The sequence below is a fragment of the Marmota monax genome, unplaced genomic scaffold (genome assembly GCF_021218885.2).
Source record: "Marmota monax isolate L192 unplaced genomic scaffold, Marmota_monax_Labrador192_F-V1.1 WCK01_AAM20220418_F8-fsc00004, whole genome shotgun sequence".
Lineage (NCBI taxonomy): Eukaryota > Metazoa > Chordata > Mammalia > Rodentia > Sciuridae > Marmota > Marmota monax.
In genome coordinates, this window is record NW_026692881.1 from 8,373,506 (window position 1) to 8,398,931 (window position 25,426).

At 40.6% G+C, this 25,426-nt stretch overlaps 1 protein-coding gene across 4 annotated transcripts in view; it reads left to right on the forward strand.

Moving 5' to 3' along the window:
- The window catches only part of Pcgf5 (polycomb group ring finger 5), a 117,801-nt gene that overhangs the window by 34,866 nt on the left and 57,509 nt on the right, over positions 1 to 25,426 (forward strand). For 2 of the 4 annotated variants that reach the window (XM_046450086.2, XM_046450088.2), the window contains exon 1: positions 24,208 to 24,363. The exons of 1 other annotated variant lie outside the window; for it this stretch is intronic. The gene's annotated coding sequence lies outside the window, so the exon portion shown is untranslated. Of the gene's footprint in view, positions 1 to 24,207; positions 24,364 to 24,799; positions 25,118 to 25,426 lie in introns of those variants that run through there. One more of the 4 variants, XM_058581078.1, reaches the window with a different exon arrangement.

Consider the following 25,426-nt stretch of genomic DNA (forward strand, 5'->3'; position numbering starts at 1 on the left):
TACACAGTTCGGAGTTGTCCTACACAGAGGGCAAGGAAACAGGGACATTGCCCGTCAACCGCCCAGCCATCCTGACTGAAGGCTGTTTCCTGGAGGTGTTAACTTCCCTGCATTTTCACCTCACTCTGTGAGGGGGACCTGTCTGCCAGACATAAGTACCACAGATATCCAAGAAAGCTGCCTTCAGCATGTGGAGGTGATTCTGAAGTGAACCATTAAAGAAAGGGGCTTAGGGGAATGGCGGCATCTGCTTCAGGGGATTGGCCCAATCTAGAACTCATGTATTCTGACTACCGTAGGCCATGGTTCTTTCCACTGATTATTGAACATCTTCCTTCTTGGTGCCCCAAACAGTTCTAAGTAATCCAGGGAAGAGAGAGTGAGGGTATGGAAGGAGCAGAGGATGTAGCCCCTGTTTGAGAAACAGTCTAACTGGAGGGCCACATACACATTCATGTCTGAAAGAAGAGGAGAAGATTGCATAAGCATTACACCAGCACAAATGATAAAAATGGTTGTGATAACAGCTGTGTATTGCATTTGTCACTTTGCTGCTGTAAAGGGCTGCTCCAGGACAAAAGGGGCTTCTTGTTCATTTTTTTAAAAAAGAGATTTAGTCTTGAGAAGTCTCAGTGGGAATTTGAGTATGATTGTTGCAGAGGAGAGGCAGGATAGCATCCCGGTGAAGAACTGGAGGTCTCTGTGCGGAGAAGTTCTTCATCCTATCTCCATTACATAGTGGTCACTGGGCAGACTGCAAGTTAAACCTTAGTTTTCTTCTCTATAAAATGGGATCACTAATAGAGCTCACTCACCAGGGTGTTGAGAGCACTCTGTGGAGTAATTGATGTAAAAAATATTTAACTCGGAGCTTGCCATGTAGAAGTTTGACGGACATCAGCAGTGGTAGTGATTGTTGTTAGCAGAGGGGAGTGGAAAGGCAGTGTCAGGTGAGAAGATGGCCAGGGCTTGGGTAAGCATGAGATTCAAGAAGCACCAGGAAGATCTTTCTGAAGTTCAACTACTGAGGTGCTGGGGAAGCAATGGGGAAGGCTTCAAGTTGAGAACTTCCAATTTAGACCAAACTGTTATGGGAGCCTAGCTCTCACCAAAGCAAGCCATATGGGGAAACCCAATATGTAAAATATATAAACAGAACTACTCATTTGAAAGTGGAGTGGGGAACCAGGGTCCTGTCTCCTTTTCTCATTCAACCACCCACAACCCTTGAGGGAATTCTGAGAAACCCCAAGGCTCCAAGAACAAAAACAATTTCTAAAGAAAAAAAAACTATTGTAATACCTCATTTGTTCTGAATTGAGTTAGTTTTCCAGAGAACCATTTTTTTTTTAAGAAACTCTTCTTGGATTAAATTTTGCTTGTGTGTGAGTGTGTGTGTGTGTGTGTGTGTTTAACGTTATTAACAAAGATGAATGAAAAACCTTTTAATCTGTCTTGGTGATTTTTTGATTATACTAATGAACATTTGGTTATGGTTCTGTGCTTTAATATGGTGCTTTCCAACCTCCGAGGTTCTGAAGAGTAGGAACTGTTGGCTGGTACTGAGCTTTAGGAATTGTTATAAGCAGCAGCATGGTATCGGGAAATTCCTGGATGTGGGAGCTGTGCTGTCCAGGCTGTGTCCCAGCCTTGCATCTTACTAGCCTTGTGACCCAGGCTGTGTCCCAGCCTTGCATCTTACTAGCCTTGTGACCTTGAGCAAGTACTTACCCTCTATCTGCCTCAATTTTTTTTTGCAAGTTGGGAATAATAATCATATTTACCCAAAAGGCTCCTGTTGAGAAAAATTAAATAAGTCTTTAATATGTTCAATACTTAGATCAAGCCCTGCGTTTAAAAAGTGATTTATCAGTGTGATGATGATGATGATGATGATGATGACGACGATGACAAAGACAACCACGATGATGACAACATAGTATCTGGGGTTTTTTGTTCGTTAAATTTATTTCACTTATTTATTTTTTAATGTAGTGCTGAGGATTGAACCCAGTGCCTCTTACATGCTAGACAAGTGCTCTGCCACTGAGCCAAAACCCCATCCAAGTATCTTTTTTTTTTTTTGTAGTTTTCCTCTCTTTGTTGTAGAACAGTGGTTAAGCCCACAGGACTCTGAAACTAAATAATCTGGTTTGAATACCACCACCACTGTGATTTTGGAAAGGTTAATGTAATTCTCTGTGATTCCATTTATTTATCAGAAGAATGTGGCTAATACTACAAACTAGTTTACATGGTTTTTATGAAGATTAAATAGTATAAAATTTGTGAAGCCCTTATTAGCACAATTTCTGGCACATAGCCATCATTCTTGTTAATTATTAAGAGTCCAAATGTAATATATAGTGCAGAGCCAGGAGTTTTTACTGTATTTGATTCCTTAGAAACCTTTGAACAGTTTCTTTTTGTTACTTATTTGCTTTCAGTTAATAGAGGTTGTTAACTTATTGATCTTAAATAATAAGTGTTTTCAATGTGCTTCTTAACGTTGGGACAAAAGGTAGGTGGGTGGAGAGATTAACCATTTTTGCTATATAATATGATGCTTATTATCAAACTATGACTCAGAATTTTAGATGTGTTTATGTTGAAGGTGTTGGGTCATTTAAAAGGTTGACATTATTAGCATTCATAGCAAGGGATTTTTTTAAAGAGGAAGAAAAATAATAAGAAAATGTGTTGGTGGAAGTGACTAGAAGCAACACAGGCTAGGCAGCAAATTTTCTGATGCATCAGAAACAAAGGACCAATGTGTGATATAAAGCAAGAAAGCAAACCACCACCAGCAGCAGCAGCAATAAAAAACTGTGATTTTGCAGCCTTATTGGGGGAAAGAGGAAGTTCATCCTCCATCTCCCAGCATACCCCTTGGTCCTAAGCATGTTAAAGGTTATATCATACTGGCCCATGTATGAGGGTTTTGTAGAATTGTCTAAACACAGGGCATGAGCACAAGGATTGTAGTGCATCCTTCCAGTGTTATCCTGGAGTACTGTTAGACATCCTAGGCAAGGATCACCTAATTCATTAGGAAAATGTACCTTCATTTACCTTACTATTGATGAATTAGTAAGACCCAGATTCTGCAAAGTAAGATGTGAATTTGTAGACTGATAGCTAGCAAGTGATTTCTGTCTGGTAGAGAAAGTATCCCCCCAAAGGTTATAGTTTTATTCTCCTATGGGACATAGGGTTTTTGTGACTAAAGAAGAAATCTTATTTCAGGATTCTGTCTGTCATTGACTATATATATTTTTGTCTGTCCTATACTCCATTGAACCACATGTACCATCCTGCTGGTTTCTTAATTAAGGGACTAAATAAATTTTTGACATATATTTCATATATATTTGTATAAAAGTCATGGGTTTTTTAAAAAATATTTATTTTTTGTTGTAGTTGGATGCTGGGAGCCATTAGCCAAGTAGGTATGACAATTTCCTTGCCAGCGTACCCCATGTTGCAGTGACATTGAATGTACGTGACCTTGCTCAAGGACCAAGGCAGATTAGGGTGTTCCAGGTTTTAAGATAATCGTGTTTAGGGCGTTCCCAGTTTAGGTTCCAGGTTTAAGGTTTAAGATTATTCCTGCTGGGAATAGGGCGTATCCTGCTGCCTGAGTTCCCCTTGAGTTCTCACGGGATTCAGACAGTATATTTTGGAGATAGAAGCCCAGTGGAGGGGGATTTGGGCAGAGAACGTGGATTTCCCCAGAACGTGATTGTAGACGGCTGGTGTGAGTTCGGGAATAAAGAGTTGCTGTTTGAATCTACAATCTGTGTGGTGGCTCGTGATTGTGTGCCCAGCCAGACTGCGGCATTTGTGCCCAGCCAGACTGTGGCAGTTGGATACAATATCTTTAATTAATTTATTTTTATGTGGTGCTGAGGATTGAATCCAGGGCCTCGCCCATGCTAGGCAAGTACTCTACCACTGAGCCACAACCCCAGCCCAAAAGTCATGGTTTTTAATTTTCCTGAAAACTACATATAACAAACCCATTGTCTATTTATAGAAAATTTCCTTTTATTGCTATTTTCTACTTTTTGTTTGCTTTCCTTTATAATTTTGAATTTTTTTTTAATGAAATGGAAATATAATTTTGAAATTGAAATAGATCTTTTAAGTCTTTTGTTCTTCTAACATAGGTGTTCTATCAATAACAGAAATAAGTGTAGGTAGTTGAAAGTTTTAATCTGATGGTTTTAAGTTTTTTAATTTTTGTGAACCTAATGATCTCAAGTTAATACCCACATTTCTGAAATGAGTACTGTGTTGCCGCGTCCGGCCAAGGGAGCCGAGTCCGGCGAGGGACGGCGAGGTTAAAAGACACACAGGACACCAAGGTTCTTCATCCAGGAGTCAATAATCTTTATTGCTAACACACCTTTTTTTATACCCCAAGCAGCAGAAGTGGAAAACTACCCAAAAGCAGGAGGGAGGGGGGAGAAATTTAGTTTCAACATCTATTATTGTCAGGTACTGAAACCTCCCTTAACAATAAGTCCATCAGACCAGAAAAGGTCAAGGCATTCCCGTGGGATACATATGTCTCAGACGGATAAGCAGGAACAGAAAAACCGCAAGTTCGCCATGGCCTTGTGAGCTGGCCACACTGGCATGCAGAACAAACTAGTGGAGGTAGGGCTCCAGGGGCCAAGGTGGACCTGTTGCCAACAAGTCCCCCTCTTTTGTTTTTTGCATGCCAGTGGGAATCAAGTAGCCCCTGTCTTAGGTCGTTCACAGCCCTTGCGATGCTTACCCGTCTCTGGGAAGGCCCCGATTCCCTGGCTTAGGTCGCACAGCAAGCGTGAAAGTTGCCCGTCACTGGGTACTACAAGATCAGCTCAAGGTGTTATGACCTATCAAGACATTATTGCGGTGAACGCTTAACCGTCTCCACCTACGGGACCCACGACCGTCACCGCCGAATGGCAGATGTGATTGGACCGAGAGATTAGACAGCAAAGATCCTAATACAGGAAGGCAAGAGGGAGAGGTATGCATAGAGAAAATATATGGCAGGAGTTCTTCTTTTAAGGAGGACACTCATCTTCGGATAGGTCTGAAGTATATCTCAGAGAGGCGATCATCCATCTTCAAGCGTTGATAGTGAACCTGTATTGGCTTAGAGGCTAAGATATTAATTTGATCCTTAATGAATTGTACTATCTTATTTACAATGCAGGGTCCTATTGCCACTACTAGAAGGAGGCCTAACAATGGTCCTAATAAGGGAAGAAGATAAGGCAAAAATCCATTAAGTCCAGTCCAGAGAGGGTTCTCAAATAATTCCCTCCTCCTTTTTTCTAGGTCTTCTTGGAGTTGTTTAATTTTTGTGCGAACTATGCCAGACTTGTTAGCATAAAAACAGCACCTCTCCCCAAGGGCTAAACAAATTCCCCCTTGATTGGCAGTAAGCAAGTCTAAACCCCGCCTGTTCTGAAGAACTACTTCTGCTAGAGAGTCTATCTGGTCTTGTAGGTCCTGAAGAAGTCTCCACTTCCCAGACCCCTTTTGTATAACAAAAATAGGGGTATTCCAAGGGGAGGTAGAGAGCACCACGTGTCCTAACTTAAGCTGGTCTTGAACTAATAGGGAAGCGGCCTGTAATCTGTCCTTAGTTAGGGGCCACTGTTCTACCCACACAGGGTCATCTGATAACCAAGTAATGGACAGTGGAGGTGGCCGCACTTCAGTGGCCCCTAGGATAAATTTCCCAGTCCTCTCCGGTCTCTTCCCTGCCGGGTAACCTGTTCTGCTGGATCCACGGGTGATATTTTGCCCTCATGTCTCTTTCCTAGTCCCCTTCCAGGGATCCATCCCATGTCTAGCATTGCATCATTAACAAAGTCATTATTTCCTTTCAAAGTCTGGGTAGTGAGAATAGCCCCCATTTGATGAAGCAAGTCCCTCCCCCAAAGGTTCGTGGGGAGTCCAGTCACCACATAGGGCTGGAAATGGCCACTATGTCCTTCGCCATCTCTCCATTTTAAAAAGGAGGCACTTCTTTTTGGTCGGGTCTGTCCTATCCCCTGTAATATGGCTGAGGGACTCTGGAGGGGCCAGGCAGGTGGCCATTGTTTTTCAGAAATGACAGAGACATCCGCCCCCGTATCTAGTATTCCCTTGAAAGCCTTGTCCTGTATCTCAATGGTCAGGTTGGGACGCGAATCCAAATGAGCTACCCAAAAGGCCTGGGGAGTTCCAGTGGAGCCAAAGCTGCCGTCGCCCCGGGACCCACGGAGGGCGTGCCCAGGAATGGAAGCTAAGGGTAGCAGCAGCAATTGAGCTATACGCTCCCCGGGGGGAAGAATAACAATTCCTTGGGTAGCTTTTACTACTATCTTTATTTCTCCCTGATAATCAGCATCAACAACCCCCGTAAGAATCTTCAAGCCCCACTGAGTTGCGCTACCTCGTCCCAACACTAGTCCCACCGTCCTCTCTGGCAGGGGTCCAAAAACCCCAGTAGGCAGCGTCTGAGGTCCCATTTGGGGAGTTAATACCGCTCGGGAGGTGGAACTGAGGTCCAGTCCTGCGCTTCCTGGTGTTCCCCTGGGGAGTTCCCAGATAGAAAGGGGTTGGTCAGTGGGAGGCGGCGGAGACGCCCACTCCCTGGGGCACTGTTCTGTCCCTGCACTGCCCCGTACACTTTGGCTTCCGGGGCCCGGGGCGGGCCCCTGCTCCCGTTTCCCGACGGTATTGGGTTACCCTGGATGTCAAATTTTGACCTGCACTCACTGCTCCAATGATTTCCTTTATGACATCTAGGACAAAGTCCAGGCATCCCTCTGCCAGCACCCTCGCTCCTTTCCGGGCAGTTTCTCTTTATATGTCCCTCTTTCCCACATTTAAAACACCCCTTAGAGCGGGTTCCCCTGTTATCAGCTTTTTGCATTCCAGTCTTAAGGGCAGCAGCCAAAACCTGACCAGTAATATGAGGCCCATCTATATCTTTGCATGCTCGAATCATGTCATCTGTACTTTTGGCCCGGGAGGACTTAATAGCATTTTGGCAGTAAGTGTTAGCGTTTTCATATGCCAGTTGTCTAATAAGTGGCATAGCCTGTTCCAGATTAGGGAATATTTTTCCTGCAGCCTGCATTAGGCGGGCTATAAAGTCTGAATAAGGTTCAGAGGGTCCTTGAGAGATCTTGGAAATTTTTGCTTCAGTCTTAGAAATGGGCAGGGCTTTCCAGGCATGAACTGCAGCTGAGGCTATTTGAGCATAAACACCTGGGTCGTAATTAATTTGTTGGCCTATGGTGGCATACTGCCCAGTTCCTGTCAACATTTCAGCATTTCGCCGTTGATGGCCCGCATTCAGGTTAATCTGAGCCAGCTCGCGGCACCTTTCATGATATTCACTTTTCCACAATAAGAAATCCCCTCCAGATAACACAGCCCTGCAAAGTTGCTGCCAATCATTAGGTATCAGTTGACTGGCTGAGAAAGACTCGAAGAGGGTCAATGTGAAAGGGGCATGAGGTCCATAGTTAATGACCGCCTCCTTAAGCTGTTTTATGTCCTTGAAGGCTAGGGGGACATGGGCTCTGGCTGGCTGTCCATCAGCATCGGCGTTTTCAATCATTGGAAAAACCTGAGCCGCTCTAGAACCCCAGTGGACCCCCGCCCGTCTAGTAGGGGCGTCCTCATTCCAATCAGGATTATAGGGAGGAGGTGCGGCAACTGAGGGGGCCCTAGGCACCCTCACATTTGCCCTTTTAAGGCGATGTTCTAATTCCTCTATCTCCCTTTCTAATCCCTCCTCTTCCTCAGAGAGAGAATTGAGGTCCTCAGGATCATTTTTGGGCTTAGAAATCTGGAGGCGTTTCCTACCCCCCGAGCCCGAGTCCTCAAGGGGACCCTCATCCTTTAAGGATTCTGCCATTTGCTCTTCCTGCACCTGATTAAGGGCCTGTTCACATTCAGCAAGCTGATCCTTGATCTTTACTTTATCTGTTAATAAAGCATCCTTTACCAACCTCCATAAGGAAAAGGTGGCAACTGGGACACTGTCCGAGCCCCGGTCCCTCAATAATTTCTGAAGGTCATGCCTCACCAGGTCCCAGTCACTATTATTAAGAAATCCTCCTGTCAGAAACCAAGGACAAGCCTGGGCAATAATTTCAACGAATTCGGTTGCAGTCTTAGTTTTTATTCCTGTTCCTTGTGTATTTAACAGCTCTTTCAGTTCGTTGGCCAGACGAACCTTCGCTGTTGAGTTACCCATGGTACGTACCCTGTCTCTTTAAATTATCTTTAAACCAATCCTCCCCCTTCTTTCTTAGAAGGTGAGCCCCGTCCGCTTACCCCTGCTTTCCGGATCTCAGTGGGAGCCTCCAATTGCCGCGTCCGGCCAAGGGAGCCGAGTCCGGCGAGGGACGGCGAGGTTAAAAGACACACAGGACACCAAGGTTCTTCATCCAGGAGTCAATAATCTTTATTGCTAACACACCTTTTTTTATACCCCAAGCAGCAGAAGTGGAAAACTACCCAAAAGCAGGAGGGAGGGGGGAGAAATTTAGTTTCAACATCTATTATTGTCAGGTACTGAAACCTCCCTTAACAATAAGTCCATCAGACCAGAAAAGGTCAAGGCATTCCCGTGGGATACATATGTCTCAGACGGATAAGCAGGAACAGAAAAACCGCAAGTTCGCCATGGCCTTGTGAGCTGGCCACACTGGCATGCAGAACAAACTAGTGGAGGTAGGGCTCCAGGGGCCAAGGTGGACCTGTTGCCAACACTGTGTCAGTGTAAGCTAATGTAACATTTAACGCACTTTTCATAATGTATTTGTACAAGTAGTTGTCATTTATGGTTGTTGAGTTTGTGAAGCATGACACCACAAAACTGTAAAAATGTTTCAATTCATGTAACCAGAACTACAAATGAGGTAGTGATAAAATTTAAGAGTACATGTTTTGTAATATTACTTGCTTTTATAAAGATGAATTTTTTCAGAATTATGAACAGAATGTTTTGCATACATTGTCCATTCTTTAAATAAAATCTTCCAACAAACCTTGCAATAGGGAAGAGGTCCAGCTGTCAAAGACATTTAGACAGGATTTCAGCATTGGGTAACAAATTGAACTTAGGATATTTAAGGTTAGTCAGATTGTTAAAGATCTTCATGAATAACTTTATATTAGTCCCATCTTCTTTTTTTTGAGAAGTTTGTGCTCCATTATCTGTTTTAGATATTCTTAACTAATATTTACTTATCAGATATTAATTTAACTTAATTAATATTTAATTCTTCTAGAAGGTAACCTCCTCAAAGACAGGGCCATGTTTATATTCACCATTGTGCTCTAGGCACCTGACATGGTTCCTAACAGATGGTAGGTGCTCATCAAAGTAGTTATGGGATGATTGAATGACTGCATGCCACTTACACTCCATTACAGAACAAGGAATGCATTAAATGAATTTGCTGACAGAACAGGGTACACTTCTGTAATTCCAGTGACTCCAGAGGTTGAGGCAGTGGGATCTCAAGTCTGGGGCCAGCTTCAGTGATTTAGCAATACCCTGTCTCAAAATAAAAGTAAAAAGGTCTGGGAATATAGCTCAGTGGTAGAGTGGCATCGAGTAAAATCCCTAATACCTACCAACAAAGAAAAAAACCCAAAAACTTGATAATAGATTATTTCAAATGCTGTAAATTCTGAATGTTTTTAAAATGTTTTCAGTGTTTTAAAAAACTGGATGTTTTATCCAGTTCTTCACCAATCTTCTAGAATCACAGATATAAAGAATGTCCTTTTTTGTTAGTATATTATAATTATGCATATTAGTGAGATGAATTATGCCATATTCGTACATGCACATCACATAATTTCCTCATTCTCCATTACCTCCCCTTTCCCTCCTTTCTTTGCTCTGCTCAACTGGGTCCAGGCAGCAGGGAAATTTATACTATTATTATTATCTTTTAATTATTATTGCATTATAATTATAGATAAAAGCAGAATTCATACATGGACTTAGCATGATTTGATAGATTTTTATTCCCCAGTACTTCCCCACCCACTTCTCTCCTTTCTCCCTCTCTATCCCCTTCCTCTACTCTGTTGAACTCCCTATTATTTTCATGAGATCCCTTGTTTATTCCTCCCCTGCCCTCTCGCCCTCTATCATTTACTTCTTTCTCCCTTGCTTCACTTCTGCTTTCCTTCTCAACCCTCCTACCCTCTCTCTAGTTTCCACAAATGAGAGGAAACATTCTACCCTTGACTTTCTGAGTATGATTTATTTCACTTAGCATAATATTCTCCAGTTCTGTTCATTTACCAGCAAATGGCATAATTTCATTCTTCTTTATGGCTGAGTAAAACTCCATTGTGTATGTAGACCACATGTTCTTTGTTCATTCATCTGTTGCAAGAAAGTATTTCAATGAATACCCATACATCTCTCACTTATTTTCACCACTTGTTAACATGTTGCCATATTTGCTTAATTTTTCTATACCTGTTCACATGATTACAGCTTTCACTGAACCTTTTAAGAATAAGTTGCAAATAGGAATCTTTATCTCTAAATACCTGGGTTTGTATCACCCAAGGAGGAGATACAATTACCATCATATTTTTATTTAGTTATAATGTTTCTTTGACTTTTTCTTAATTTTTCTTTGTCCTTCAATGACATTACTATTTTTGAAAAGTATAGGTCATTTGTTTTGTAAAATGGCCCTCAATGTGAGCTTATTTCATGTGTCCTCATGATTAGAGCCAGGTTAGATATTTGGGGCAGAAATATGACATAAGTAATATTGTATCTTCCTAAGTATATCACCTCAGCATGATGTCAGATTGTCCCATTAATAGTGTTGTTAAATTTGACCACTTGGTTTAAAGGGTGTTGATCAGATTTCCCCCACTGTAAGGGAATTTTTCCCCTTTGTAATCATAAGTTTACATTATGAATTTTAATTACATAAAACTGCAGTCTCTCTATGAAGAGATATTGTAAAACTAAATAAATGTCCACTTCCCCAATAACTTTCACCTAATGGTTTTAGGATTCCTAGGAGTTATTGCCTGAATCAATTCATAACGTTGCAAAATGATGATTTTATAACTCTCTTATTCCTTATACATTTATAAGTTGGCAAACTGTTGTAAAAAGGAACCCTATCTTTCTCTATTTGTTGCTTGCTTGTTATAAATATGGACTCATGAATTTTTTTCTTTAAATTCAATGTGTTATAATCCCTTACTGTCATTCATTTTGAGGTTTACATTATTCTAGAGTTGGCCTGTCTAATTTCACTGATTCCTAGCATCTAAGGAGAGAAATACCTAATCCCAAGAGTATTAAGTATTTTTAGTCCAGTCACAATACTTCTCAAATTTTAATTGCACACAAATCACCCTGGGCCCAGATTCTACATTTCTGATGAGTTTCCTTGTAATGCTGATGGTCCATGGACTGCAATTTCACTAAGCAATGCTACATGAATTTGTAGGCTGATCTAGAAGAGTTAAAACTCATGTTGCTCTCCTTGTATTACTATGAAAATTTTGCCTCTTCAACATGAAAAAGAATGATCCTTTGGAGGATATGTGAGCTCTGGTAGACAGAGTGACCTCACCTAATTGATTCCCAGAAATTATGGTAATGAGGAGAGCTAAGTTCCCCACATTCATCATGCTTATTACTTTTGCATTTCTCTTGAAATCTTGACCTTTCAGGGAGTTGGATTCAGCCATTGGATTCTGGGTTCTGGGGGAATAGTAATGATCTCCATGGTAGATGTGTATCTACCAATATTCTTGAAGTCAGCTCAGATCCTATCAATGAGAGAAGTTAAGTAATTTGAGTTCTCAACAAAAAAACAAATAGTAAAATGCATTATGCCATATTCATACATGCACATCACATAATTTCCTCATTTCCCGTTACCTCCCCTTTCCCTCCTTTCTTTGCTCTACTCAACTGGGTCCAGGCAGAGGGGAAATTTTTCTTGCTCTGTAGGAGTATGAGCTTTAAGCCATTGACAAGTCCTTCAGTGGCTTTTGGTCAAATAATTTCCATTTTTCACTTTAGAAGTCATTTTTAGCAAGATTGTTGTTGGCACTCTCGTCATTTGTAGTTTGTCCATAACTATTACACTCATTAAAAATTTCCAAATACACGTGGTATTTTGTATTGCTTGGTAACCTTGTTAGTTTACATCTTTATCAGTAATCTGTTTTTTCCTTTCATAATTTTATTTGCCCATCTATCATCTGACTTATATTTCCCTTTTCTTCATTCTATTAAGAATTGATGGGATTTTTTTTTCCTGAAAGAAGAGAACTTCACAAGGGAGGAACTCCCTCTGTGGAGGTCTGAGGGATGCATCAGAAATCAGAGGACACCTGCTGAATAAAATTACAATCATCCTAGATTAGCAGCTACTAATGGCATTGGGGAATGAGTGAATGCAGATCGGATATGTACATGTCAACTCAATTAGCAGAATCTGGAAGTTTTCCAAATTGAGAGTTTTGGGTTTTGCTTTGTTTGTTTGTTTGCTTAATCTCTCCAATTTGTGTCTTTTGCTGTTTCTGGCATTTAGATAAATATCTGATCATAGTATCAGACTTCTGCGAAGGCTGTCCAGTTTCTGACCTATATATGACTCACTACTTTGTATGTCCCACTGCTCTCTCTCAGTTCCCCCTTCTTCACAGAGGACTGACCCTGCTGAGGGATATTAGACACCCTTCCTCTTCTTGCAAAGAATCTACCTGCTGCTCCAGCCCCTTTCTGTGATAGAAAATCTCCCATTCTGTGCTTGGTCCCTGGTCACAGCACATAGTTACATGCTCATGGAATAAAGTGACATTAAGAATAATTTTATTCTTCCTCCCTCCATAGTGTGTGTGTTGCCTCAATAATGTGTTAATATAACCACACTATGGAAATATTACCTCCGAAAGCTTATCTGGAAATCTCCTAATAAGATGCTGAAGCTTGTAGGTACCTTTTAAGCCTTCTTTGTGGGAAGATGCCACCTGAAGATTTCTAGTATCCAACTGTATAATTGGCTTAGCCTTGTAAGAGTTCACTGTCCCATCAAGGACCAGTGGTTGCTATAACAGTATGAGACCACAGAACTTGTGGTCTGTGTGAGCCACTATCACAGTATTGGGGGGCTTGGTCATGGCTGCATGCCAAGCACATTGGAAAGCAGAAAGGCTATTTCAGTGCTACTAGTGCTAGACACCTGGCACCAATTAGATCACAACTGCTTGCTGCTATTTGGTCTCTTCCTTTTTCTATTCCATGAGTTTTTTTGTTTTTTTTTTTAAATCATTGAAAATCAGAAATGTTTCAATTACTGGCCCAGATCTCTGTGAATCTTTATAACCTCTCAAAAATGTGTATAAATTCTTGGGGTAATAATAAATAAGAGAGCAAGTTTCACCTATTCTCTCATTTAAATGTAGAAGAATATCTCATTATTTCTGACACTGAAAATTTTCAGAGGAGCTGCTTAATACACACATGCACACACACACACACACACACACACAGAGAGAGAGAGAGAGAGAGAGAGAGAGAGAGAGAAATTAGGAGGACTATGGTGGCATCTTGAACAGTGCACCAAACAGTTTTTAACATGCATTAGGTCCTTTGAGGTATTTGTGAAATAATTGTTCCAAAGCAAAAAGCAATGGCAACTGAATACATTTTATTTTCATTTTTTATCTTATTTGCTTTTATCAATTATTATTTTGGTTACAGAAAACTTAAATCTTTCATTATATTTCCAATGTTTGCTTGAACATTAGCCCCTGGCTGTTTATGCACACATATGTACATAATCTGGCTTGCTACATCCAGCACAAAAGAGCAAACCTAGTTGTATGATTAGCTAGAGGAACTGATTGTTAGGTTAAAGAGTACCCTGGAAAGTTAGGTGGTTCCTTTAATTTTGCCTGAAAGATCTTCAGATGATTTCTTAGAGTATACTCCACGACAGTGTACTGTATTAACTTTAGTTACTATATGGCTATAGAGGTTATTGTAAATTCAACCAGCATTTATTGACTACCGCCTAGATTTACAGCCTACCTGTCCCTGCCTTCAGGTTATTTACCTCTGGACCTGATTCACATAAACATAAAACATCAATACTGATACAAAATTAGTTGCAGTATCAGGTGCATGGGTCTCCAGAGTTCTCAGAGAGATTCCTATGAGGTAGGAAGTTTGGACAAAGGAACAGTGAGGGAAGGTGCAGGATTGCAACTGGCCTGAATGGCTGGAAAAGAGGGATAGGAGTCAAGTACCCCAGGTAATGGGGCATGGCATAAATAAAGGCTGGAAGTGGATGTTCACACTGTGTTTGATGAACAGTGACCAGGCCTGGCCTGATCATTGAAATAAAGGTTTTTGATTGGAAACAGTGGAGATGAGGTCAGAAATCTCCAATCCCACAGGTGTTCTGCTGCTGCAGAGCAAATGGTCTGAAGGGGGTTGAGCAGCACCAGGATGGTTCTGAAGGCACACCATCAAGCTCCACTCCTGCCTCCATCCATCATGAGCTGTGGGATCCTGGTTGTCAGGCAAGCTCTCAGTGTCATGGTTGCCTCATTTCTAAGGTGATAAATGAGGAATTATTTTATTTATCACACAAGGTTGTGTAAATGACAAAAGAAATAATAGCCATCTAAAAGGCTGAGCATCCCTGTTTGGTAGAGCTCCTTCCATTATTAGCTATTAAGGAGGGGCAAAAAGTATTCTGTGCCTTGGAAAGCTTCCAATGTGCAGAATAGGTTGATGGAAGCTTTGAGCAGTTGCCTTTCACCTTTGTAGGGTTAAATACAGGATTTTAGAGGAGTTGCCATGATTTCCAGTTTCTATACAGGAAGGCATAGAAAAGAGTATTTGGGGTGAAGCATTAAACAAGACCATTCTGTCTCCCTTATATCTCCAGTTCATAGACTTGAGGAATGATCGTGTTCGAAAGACATTCAGAAATGATTTGGTCACAGTCATTGGAAGTGCCTTTAATAGCCAGAGAGAACTCTAATGTTGGTCAGTTGGAGGAAGTGAATTATTTGGCCAGAAGTAATTAGAAGTTTGTTTGCCTGCTTTTTTTCTTGGTTAATATTTTATATCATGTATCTAGAGGCTACTGTGCTGACAAGAATGAGAATAGAGGATTCAATCTAAATAACTCCAAGTGTAAAACAACTACTATGACTATTCCTAGAAGAATTGTAGTGCTTAACTATACTACCTGGGCAAGGCTGATTCTCTTTTGGGGCACTTTGGATGGAAAAGAATGTGGAACATAGCTCTCTATAAAAACAAGACTTCTGTTTGAACATTCTTTCTTGAAGCTTTTCTTTCTTTAATCACTTTTTAAGCTACAAATAACTAATTCATCTAGTAGGAAGTTTGAATTTTTACTAAGCTTGACGTCTTTGTAAAGACAAGAATAAGTTACACTTCAGGCCCCACTTGGAAGAAACTGTATGAGCAATTTTATGGTATGTGTACTACATTATATAATAAACAACATCTTCAAAAGATAATATCACACCTACAGTTTTGTTTATCACAATAAGTTTTATTTCCTTGATTCTGAATATTATAGATGTTTCCAAATCTGTTTTGGAGTATTCTTACATGAAATTTAAGTGTTTTCAAGAGTCAAGACTTAGAAATGCTAATAGTGAGTCTGCTGTAGCCTTCCAAATATGCCATGCATTTATTGATACAGTAGTTGTTAACTGTCTTGATGATATCTGTGCCTTATATAATGCAAGAGACGAACCTGTTAAAAGTATGACTGTAATATTTGAGGACATATAGCTCTCTATTTCTTAGACTGTGTAGATTCTGAATGTGTGTACATGTCAAGTAATCTCAATAACTTGCTATTTGTAGCACAAATTAGTTCTATGCCACATATTATAAGTATTAATCTTATAAGATTTCTTAGAATAGATCCAAAAGAATATCTAGAATTAAGTACTGCATAAATTAATTTTAAATAACCTTATTCTGGTTTATACACTTGGGAATTGCACTAATATGAATAAGGATCAACCACTCATTTCTGTTTAGTTCAGTTAGCTCCTCTCTGTATCCATTTTCTTCCTTGTCTTCTCCAAATTCAATGCAATCATCCTTAACTTTCTCCCTGTTCTTATATACACTTCATCGGTGGTCGTGTAGTCTGTTGCTAGTCCACTTATCCACCTGTATGGCTCCCTTTCCAGTGGCTGTCTGTAAATCACTATTACAGAAGTATGCTATTCAATTCAACTGGGTTCTCAGTGTTACAATTGGTTTGGTTTTTTAAATCCTCCTGTATAAGCCTGGAGAAATTCTCTCCCATTTCTCATAGCCATGATTCTAAATTTTATCAGTTAAACTCTGATTTATTTTATACTCAGGTAGCTGGGTATAGTCCCTTCTCCTAATGTAAATGCCTCTGGGGGGAAAACCCCTCCCCTGATCACACAGTTAGGATGCTACTGAGCCAGTCTCTGCCTCTGCCGCTGCCATCAGGTGGCCATCTTTGTTGTATATCTGTGTCTTCACATGGCATTCTCCCCATCTCTCCTTTTCTTATAGGGCCATGGTCATCTTAAGTTGATTATTACCTTCAAGGAACCTATTTCCAAATAAAGTCACATTCACAGATACCAGACTTTAGGACTTCAACATTTCTTTTTGATGAACACAATTCAATCCTTTACAGGCACTTAGAGTAAATTAGTGCAGTGCTTAACATGTAATACTTAACAATGTGGCATGTTAAATAATGAAGGTAATGAGCAAAGTACAGAAAAATGAAATGCTCACATGATTGTCAAGTATGGGTATTATAAATGTCAACTTTTAAAAGCTAAATTTTTTTAATTTGGTTTTGTCAATGGCTAGTTTATTGTTGGGTACTTCTAAAGTGAACTGTCTTCTCGTGTAAGTCCATGTATCTTTGCTTATAACTTCAATTTCTAATTGCAGAAATCCTTCCCTTTTCTAATAAAAGGGAGTGCTCCATTTAAAACTTCAGTGTTTACAGGTAAAGAGGACTAAAGATTAATTAAGGAAATACTCTAAGGGAAATGGTGATCTACTAATTTGTAATCATCAAGTTCCAGTTAATTTCATTGGCAGTACTGGTGATAAGCATCATTCTAACATTTTTAGGAAGTGAAGTAGAAAGTTCAAGTCAGGAGCAACAGTTCTTAACAAAATTTGATTTTTAAAAGCATACATGAATAGAGTACATCTGATTACTTCTCTTCTTTGAGTTTTTTTTTGGGGGGGGATGGGCAATTTTCTCAAGTTAGTAAATTAAAGTGACAATATATAAGTGATCTAATATCAAAGTCAACTCCTTTGTAATTCAACAATATACATAACAAATGGACATCAGTCTTGGTGACTTTTGTGCAAAATTCTTTGAAACCCTCTTCCCCTATTCACAGATTCTTCTTGAGTTGTATATTATAGTCATCCCAACAAGCTAGAAAGGGAAAATATTGTCAATGACTGTCCACAGTGTTAATTTCCTTGTTTAGCGTTATAGAAATAAAAGTATTTCTCCTTAGGCAAATTGAGCCAGATCTGGTTCCCATAGCTGCAGTGTCCTTATTTTCAAATGTGCCCTCTCTTGTTGTAGCTGCTGTCTTTCAAAGGTGATGGCATGGTGAGCTCTCACCAACCTGTCCTTCAGGGCCTCTTCCCAGACCAGGACCTAGGCTGCTGAAGCTGGCCATGGCAAGGCTGGAGCTGGCAGATAACACACTCCAGCATGACTTCCTGAGGTCAGGCCAGCTTGCAGCGCTCTCTGTAAGTAAGTATGTGCACAGATAGCTACCATTGAAGTCCTCTTCTCTTAGGTCAGCACCCTAGACTCCTGGACAGAATGGGGAAATATGTTCACTTTAAATATCATCACTAAGACTGGTGTTTGGAAGTCATAAGTGTGAGACCAAGTCTGATTTTGGGCAAATAGAAGAGAATGTTTTTGTTTAACATTCCTTTTCTCTTTGTTCAAAGACTTTCTCCACTGTGACAGAGGAGAAAGATCAAATTAAATCTTAACAAAGCAGAATAAATAGATAGCTTCTAACTCCCTGAGCTGTTTGATATGATGATGGTGATATCATTTGGTAGCTAAGCTTCTATGTTTTATTCGCTGCCTAAAAATTAGAAATCATAAAACAATAAATTAAGACATTGCACTAAGATATTCTAATTTTAAACTGTCATCAAGACCTTAGAAGTGGTCAGTTATGGGATGTAGGAAACTTTTAAATTGTTATTGTTTATACATATTCATGAAAGCTATTCACTATATCAGGAGTTAAACAACTACAGCTCTAGTGTCAAAGTTTTATTAGAACACCGCTGCATGCATTTGTTTACATATTGTTTTTGTGAGCTTTTGCCCTACTTGGGCAGAGTTGAATTGTTGCCACAGAAGCCATATGGCCTTCAAGCCTAAAATATTTACTGTCTTTCCCTTTACAGATAATATTTGTCAACCCCTGTAGTAGATAATGCTTCCAAGTTGCACACCATATAACTGAAGATCTGGAAGGATCCTTCAAGATTACATGTCCCAAATCTACAGCAGTTTTATAGATAGGAAGATCAAGTCTCATGAAATGATGTGCTAAGGGTCTTACTATTGGCTAATGATTTTCTTTACCTTTTTTTTTTTTATAAAGAGAAAATTTTTTGCTTGCAGTAGAATATAGTCATAAAATTATTAATTTTATACTTCAGGGCACTTGCTTTCACTGTTTAAGTGAAATACTCAATGCAAATTAATACTCAGAAAGTAACTTTGTGGGCATTGGAATAAAATCTGAAAATGGAGGATGGTAATTTTGGCCTAAAAAAACTACTACTCTGTGGAAAACACTTCTGTGGTGACTAGTTCAATATTCGCCAAACTTGATATCTTTTGGTCCTAGTCAGTGTTGCCTGTGCAGCCAAGACTGTGTCTTTTACACTTTCCTTTTGTGCTCCTTACTGATCCCTCTTTTTCTGTTCACATAAACTTTTTCCAGATAGGGTAAAATATAGTTGATTGTGGATAGGTTTACTAAATATATTTCATCCAGTCCTGTCTCCCTAAGTCTATTGGAGTTGTTTGGGTTTTTTTTTTTTTTTGGGGGGGGGGGGACTCTATCTGGGGATTGAACTCAGGGACACTCAACCACTAAACCACATCCCCTTATTTAGATACAAGGTCTCCCTGAGTTGCTTAGTGCCTCACTTTTTGCTGAGGTTGGCTTTGAACTCATGATCCTCCTGTCTCAGCTTCCCCAGCCATTGGGATTACAGGTGTGCACCACCATGCCTGGCCTACTCAATGGGATTTTGAATGTTTGTAAAACTCTTTAGACTTATGCATGCATTCATTTTAAAATTCCATCTGGAGAAGACTAGTTTAAGCTGCGACTGCCGTATTTTGCTTATTTTCTTATACTCTCTTAGAGTGTAACTTTATTTTCAAATTAGGTGGGGGAAGGGGACACCCAACAGAGGAGTCAGACAATTAACTTTTACCTCTGTATATACACTAAAAGGAAATATTTGTTCTAGTATATTGACTTGGTTCTTTTTGTTTCTGACTTTCCCATTTGCCACTAATATTCACAGCTTTGGGGATTATGCCATGTTGTCTTTATAACTGGCAGAATAGGCACATGGGACTAATTTCTTGACCACTCGTAGTGTTCTTTTTTCAACTGGAGTTCTTGTCCCTTGATCACGTTCCATTTAACACTTTATTAAATTTGGTATATTGCTGAATAATTGTTTCTTGTGGATAAGTCTCTACTTCCTGGTGTGATTTTAATTAATAGTCCTAGAGGGCAGGATTATGACTTTACATATCCTTTGTAAAGATCCCTCCAATAGAATCCCAAGAAAGAATAAAATGCGTCATAAAATGTGTCCAATATTTCAAGTTTTTTGATAAATATTTATGTGAATGCTTATTGTTTGCCATCCACTCTACAAGGGATACATAATCAAATAGTAGATCCACTAGGCTTATATTCTAATAGGCAGTTCAGACCAGTTAATCAAATAATCTAAGACACAGTGATATGTGTTTTAAGAGAATTAAGTATAAGTTGCTATTTATGTATATGGTCTGAGTCTATAGAGGATGACCCTCAGCAATTTTGAGGTGTCCAGGAAAGTGGTTTTATTGTTGTTGTTGGTGGTGGATACTGGGGATTGAACTCAAGGGCACTTGACCACTGAGCCACAACCCCAGCCCTTTTTTGTATTTTATTTAGATACAGGGTCTCACTGAGTTGCTTAGCACCTTGCTTTTGCTGAGACTGACTTTGAACTCTCTATCCTCCTGCCTCAGCCTCTCAAGCCACTGGGATTATAGGCCACCGTGCCCTGCTCAGGAAGGTGGTCTTTGAAATCAACCATTACCTAAAGGATTAACAAAGGTTGGCTAAACTTGCAGGGATGAGTAAGGGCAAAGGGATTGTATAAGGATGTCCATTTGGAAGAAAACTCATCTATTTAGCCAGAGGGTAAAGAGGTTCACTACAGCGGAGTCATGGAGTTCAAGCAAGGGGCTATAGAAGTGGCAGGGATGGGATGGCATTATTAGATGTTTGGGTTTTCTCTTCAGAACAAAGTTTTTTTTTTTTAAAGCCAGGGAGCAGCATGACCAAATTTGTAGTTAAATCCTTTGTGCTCTGGAGAATGGTTTAGTAGACAAGAGCTGTAGAGAGATTACTTAATAGTCCATTGAGTAATGGTGGGTAGAGATGATAGCGATCTGAACCGGGAAGGCAAAGTGAAAAGATTCTAGAGACATTTGGCAGAGAAGAGTCCTTGAGAATTATCAGATTGTGGGGGAGGGGAGAAGTACGAGAAAAAGAGACATAGTCAAGGACAATTGGAAATCCTTCAGTTCTCTATTCTCCTCCCATTCCTCTATCATTGATTTTAGGCAGTAATTGATTTTGAGCTATAATGTTTATGGTCAGAAAATAAATACGCTTGGGCTCAGTAGGACACTTATGTTAAATTTTAATATTCTCTATAATCTCTATGGGAAGACTTTTAGATTACAGAGTGTAGTTCATATGTTAAAGAAACTTTGTGTTGAAAGATTGAACAGAATATTTAGGTATATAAAATCATTTATGGTAATGAAAAACCCATTTGATTTAATATTTTAGGGAAATGTAAATATGTAATCATATTTTTGAAATGTTATGCCATTAAAATCAGTTAATTTTGATGATATATTTACTACGCAAGAAAGGAATGTGAACTTTTCAGTATAGAACTATCCATCCATTGCCTATCCTTAACTGAAATAAAAACGTAGACATAAAATATAAAGTAATGAGTAGTTCCAAGGTTTATCAAGAACCATTTGTGATTCCCTGAAAGGATCTGGATCAATAATCAAGTGAATAAACAAGTTATGCTTTTTTTGATCAGTCAGTTGACTAGTTCACTCCTAAATGCCATCTAGACAGTTATTTCCCTCCCTCCCCTCATTCATTCTTTCCTCCTTTTCTTCCTCCTTCTCCTTTTCCTCTCCCCCATGTTGTTTCAGAAAATGTTTGTAAGTTAATCTTTTTTTTTTTTTTAAAAAAAAGAACTTCCTTACCCTTAAATTCTTATGCTTAAGAAGTTCTCCTAAGAGGTTTAAATAAAGTTGAACTGACACCTTTGTTTTGATATTGGTACAACCGAAATCAGCTCTATGATTATGAATTTGCCACTTCTTTGGATCTTGGTTTCTGTATCTCTAAAATGAGAAGACTGAAGTAGATTAGTGATAAGGGGACTCCCAGCTAGGATTCTCTTATCCTGCCTTTTCTTTTTCCTGGTCTTATATATTTAGTTGTTCTGGGTGAGCCTTTGCTTGATGGTCCCACTAGTATTTGAGGTATGTTTTCAGAGTTATCCTCATCTTGAGGCTTCAACAGTTAGTTCTTGTACCCACTAGCAGGACCAAGGGATAATAGAGAAGTAACAGGAAAGCAGCCACAGGGCAGAGAGAGAGGCCACACGGCAGCTGAAAGTTCCATGTCTGCAAATTTAGAATCTACACATAGCTCTGTTGCTCTTTGTAACATTCTCCCTTGCCACTGCTTTTGTTACTATTTTTTTAAGAAGAAAAAATTATTGCTTGTTTTTTTTTTTATTTTTGTTTGTACTTTATTTATAGGGCTAGGAGAAGTGGGTTGGTTGCTGAAGAGGGGAGGAAAAAATCACACAACATTTCACTACAAACCATGCTGCCTCTAGGATACAAAGCACAGATTTCCTTACAAACGGTGAGAACACGCCCCCCTTCACAGTAGCAGACACACATGGCAACCCCACCTCACATCCTTCTGCAATAAAAATATAGACATGAAATATAAAGTAATGAAAATGTGCTATGTAGCATGTTTGTGATCCCCCTTCAATTGCTAATATATATCCTACTATCCACCCTTAAGTTTATTTTTCTTCTGAGAATGCTAATTAAACTCCACTTAACTGCTAATCACCAATCACATTCATGCTCCTAGGACTTTATTAGCTGTTTTTCTTTTTTTAAAAAAAAATACATTTAAAATAAGTTCAGGTACAAAATAGAAAAATATCAAGTCATGTGTATATGTTGTAGTATATACAGTAATATCATCCATTGCATATTTTAAATACAGTATAAATTAGGTGACTTTTCTATATTGCTCTATTCAGTTTCTAGATGAAGACATGATGACTAATCCTTCTGCTATAAAATAATTTGACCTGACTTGTTTTCTTTTACTTATTGTAATTTCTGTGTCTCACTGAAGTTGATCCCAATTGGACACTGGCATATAGTTTTGCAAAATTGTATTTAAAGGACTACAAAAAATGTGATCATTTAATGTTGTTTCAGAAAACGAATTGTTCCTGCTGTGATATTAAAGTCGCAAAATGTCTTACTTATGTCTGCTTTACATAAGTTTAATTATAAAATGAATAGTTTTAAAACTGCCTTTGTCTGCTTTTTGGTAGAATTTCTGCTGGAATACAGAACCAGTGGTTGTTGCATTTATTGGTTTGCCTCTAGGCTCATATCCACAATCTAGCACTCTGATAATAAGGTGATTTCTATTAGTAGGAAATAAAGCAAATACTTGACATTAACTTTCAATTGTTTAGCCATCCCTACTCTGGTTCCTGCAAAGGAGACAATGATGGAATTGCAAATTTTATTTTTCTTTCTGAAACATCAGATTGAAAGTTGCCTTTTACAACTTTCCCTTTAAAATGTTCTTTTAAACTTTTGTTTCACCAGTGAAGAGTGCATTAATTCGCCTACTATCCTGGGATTACTGGATTACAATCTTTTAAGGAAGGGAAGGGCCGGATCTAATTTATGTTTAGCAAAATTATGGTTGTAGAAATTTGTGAGTGCGTGGAATGTAATAGAATAGGATTGAATGACTGAGGAATGCAGCTTTAATGCAAGCTTTTGAATGAATGTTTTTTTGCAATGAATGGTCTCTTGTAAATCTCAAAGTCCACTAGAAAGAGTGCTGGGGTTTTTTTGTTTGTTTGTTTTGACCCTTGCAAACAGCAATAAATCTTTTCCACTTACCCTCACCCTCACCCCTATCTCCACAACGTTCCAGTTACTTAGAATTGTCAACTCTCAGGATCACTGGACCCATCCAACTCTAACAAGTTCGTTAGTGGTTTTTAAATAAGGTCCAAATCCAGGGATGTTTTCGTCCCCACTGCCGCCCAGGTGGGACTGATTTTGGGAAAATGCAGCAAAGGAGACAAATTTTGCTGGGTGACTCAGTCTCATCTGTGACCGTTGCTTTTAAACCCGCCAGGAAAAATATACTAGTCATTGTTGTGATGAAAACAACAGGGAGGGGGTAGGGAATATAAAAAGAACCGAGATAAAATTTGGCCAAAGCTATGAGCCATGCGCGAGCCACCTCTACAGGACAGAGGAGGCGATCTCAGCACCTGCGAGGAGCCCGGGCAGGCGGGCGTGGCCTGCGGGCGTGGCGGCGGTGGGCGTGGCTCGGCGGCGGAGGGCGTGGCCGGCCGCGGGCGGGAGGTGCCGGCAGTTGAAAGTGGGTGGAGTTGCCCTTGGAGGCGGCACCGGCCCTGGGCCCCGAGGCCCGCCGCGCCCTATCGGGCCCGAGCCGAGTGGCCCCGCGGAGCCGGCGCGCTCCCGCCTGCAGGGGGAGGGCGGACGGGGCGCTGGGACCGGCCAGGCCGCGGCGAGCGCTGTTTCTCTTTCACTTTCCTTCGTTCCGAGGCCGTCGCGCTGGCGGACAAGGAGCTGCGGTGGTGGCGGCTGGGTAGGTACCGGGCGGGCTTGGGAGGGGCCGGGACACTGGCGGCCCCCGCGCTCCCCGCCCAAGTTTGCGCCGGGGCGGGAGCTGCACCTCTAGACACCTGCCGCGGCCGGCCCCGCCTGAAGTCGGGGAGCCCCTTGGGGGCGGGTACGACCGGCTGAGGTCTGGGGGCCTCGGGGCCGTGCCCTCCCCTCCAGGAAGGAGAGGGCGGCCAGCTGCCGGCGCCCGGCTCCCAGGGAGGCGGCTGGTCCTGCCCGTGCAGACCCGGCCCGGCTCGAGCGGCGCATCGGCTGGGCCCGGGCCCGCGCACCTGCCGAGCGGGCGGACGTGTGCTTGAACCGCACGGATCTGTGCGCCGGGTCTTGGAGGAGGACACGGAAAAGTTCCCTCCCGCCCCTGCCCCGTCACTGCGAGGACTTGCTTCCTTTAACTGTCTTGTTGACAGGGCTCTGTGCCTTAGGATCATAATACGACCCAGGTCGGGACAGTGCATTTCCTCTTTCAGAGGACTTTCTCTTACTTTTGAAGCTTCAAGGCAAATCTGTGGAAAAGGCAGGGCAGTTAATCCCAAGGTGTGGAAGGGGAGCTGAGACCCAGGGACGGCTATTAAATGCTTCTCTGAAGGTCATACAAGGCTAAGGGCCAGAACCCTGATGTCCTGGTTAATTACACTTTCTTTCTGTTACACCCTCAACACTATTTCCTGAGCGGATAGGATGATTACACGCGGAACCTATTCCCTGAACATTTGCAATGGGTACGTGTTGAGGGAATGATGCCTTTTACTTTTCCTGTTACTTCGTACTTGGAATGCGTTAACAGTTAAGATGGGGCAAAGTTCCTGTTTACAGAATGAATTTAGGAAAATCAGCACCTAATTTCATGTTGTGGTAAGAGGACACCTTCCTTGTAAGAAACTAAAAACTTTTAAAAACTAATTTAATTGCATGCCAACTCTGCTGAAGATTGTGAGGAAAAAATAATGACATTTATTCAGTTTTACTGTGTGCTAACTAGCTCTTTGTATAGTGTCTCATTTAATCTTCACCACTTTGGGAGGCTGACA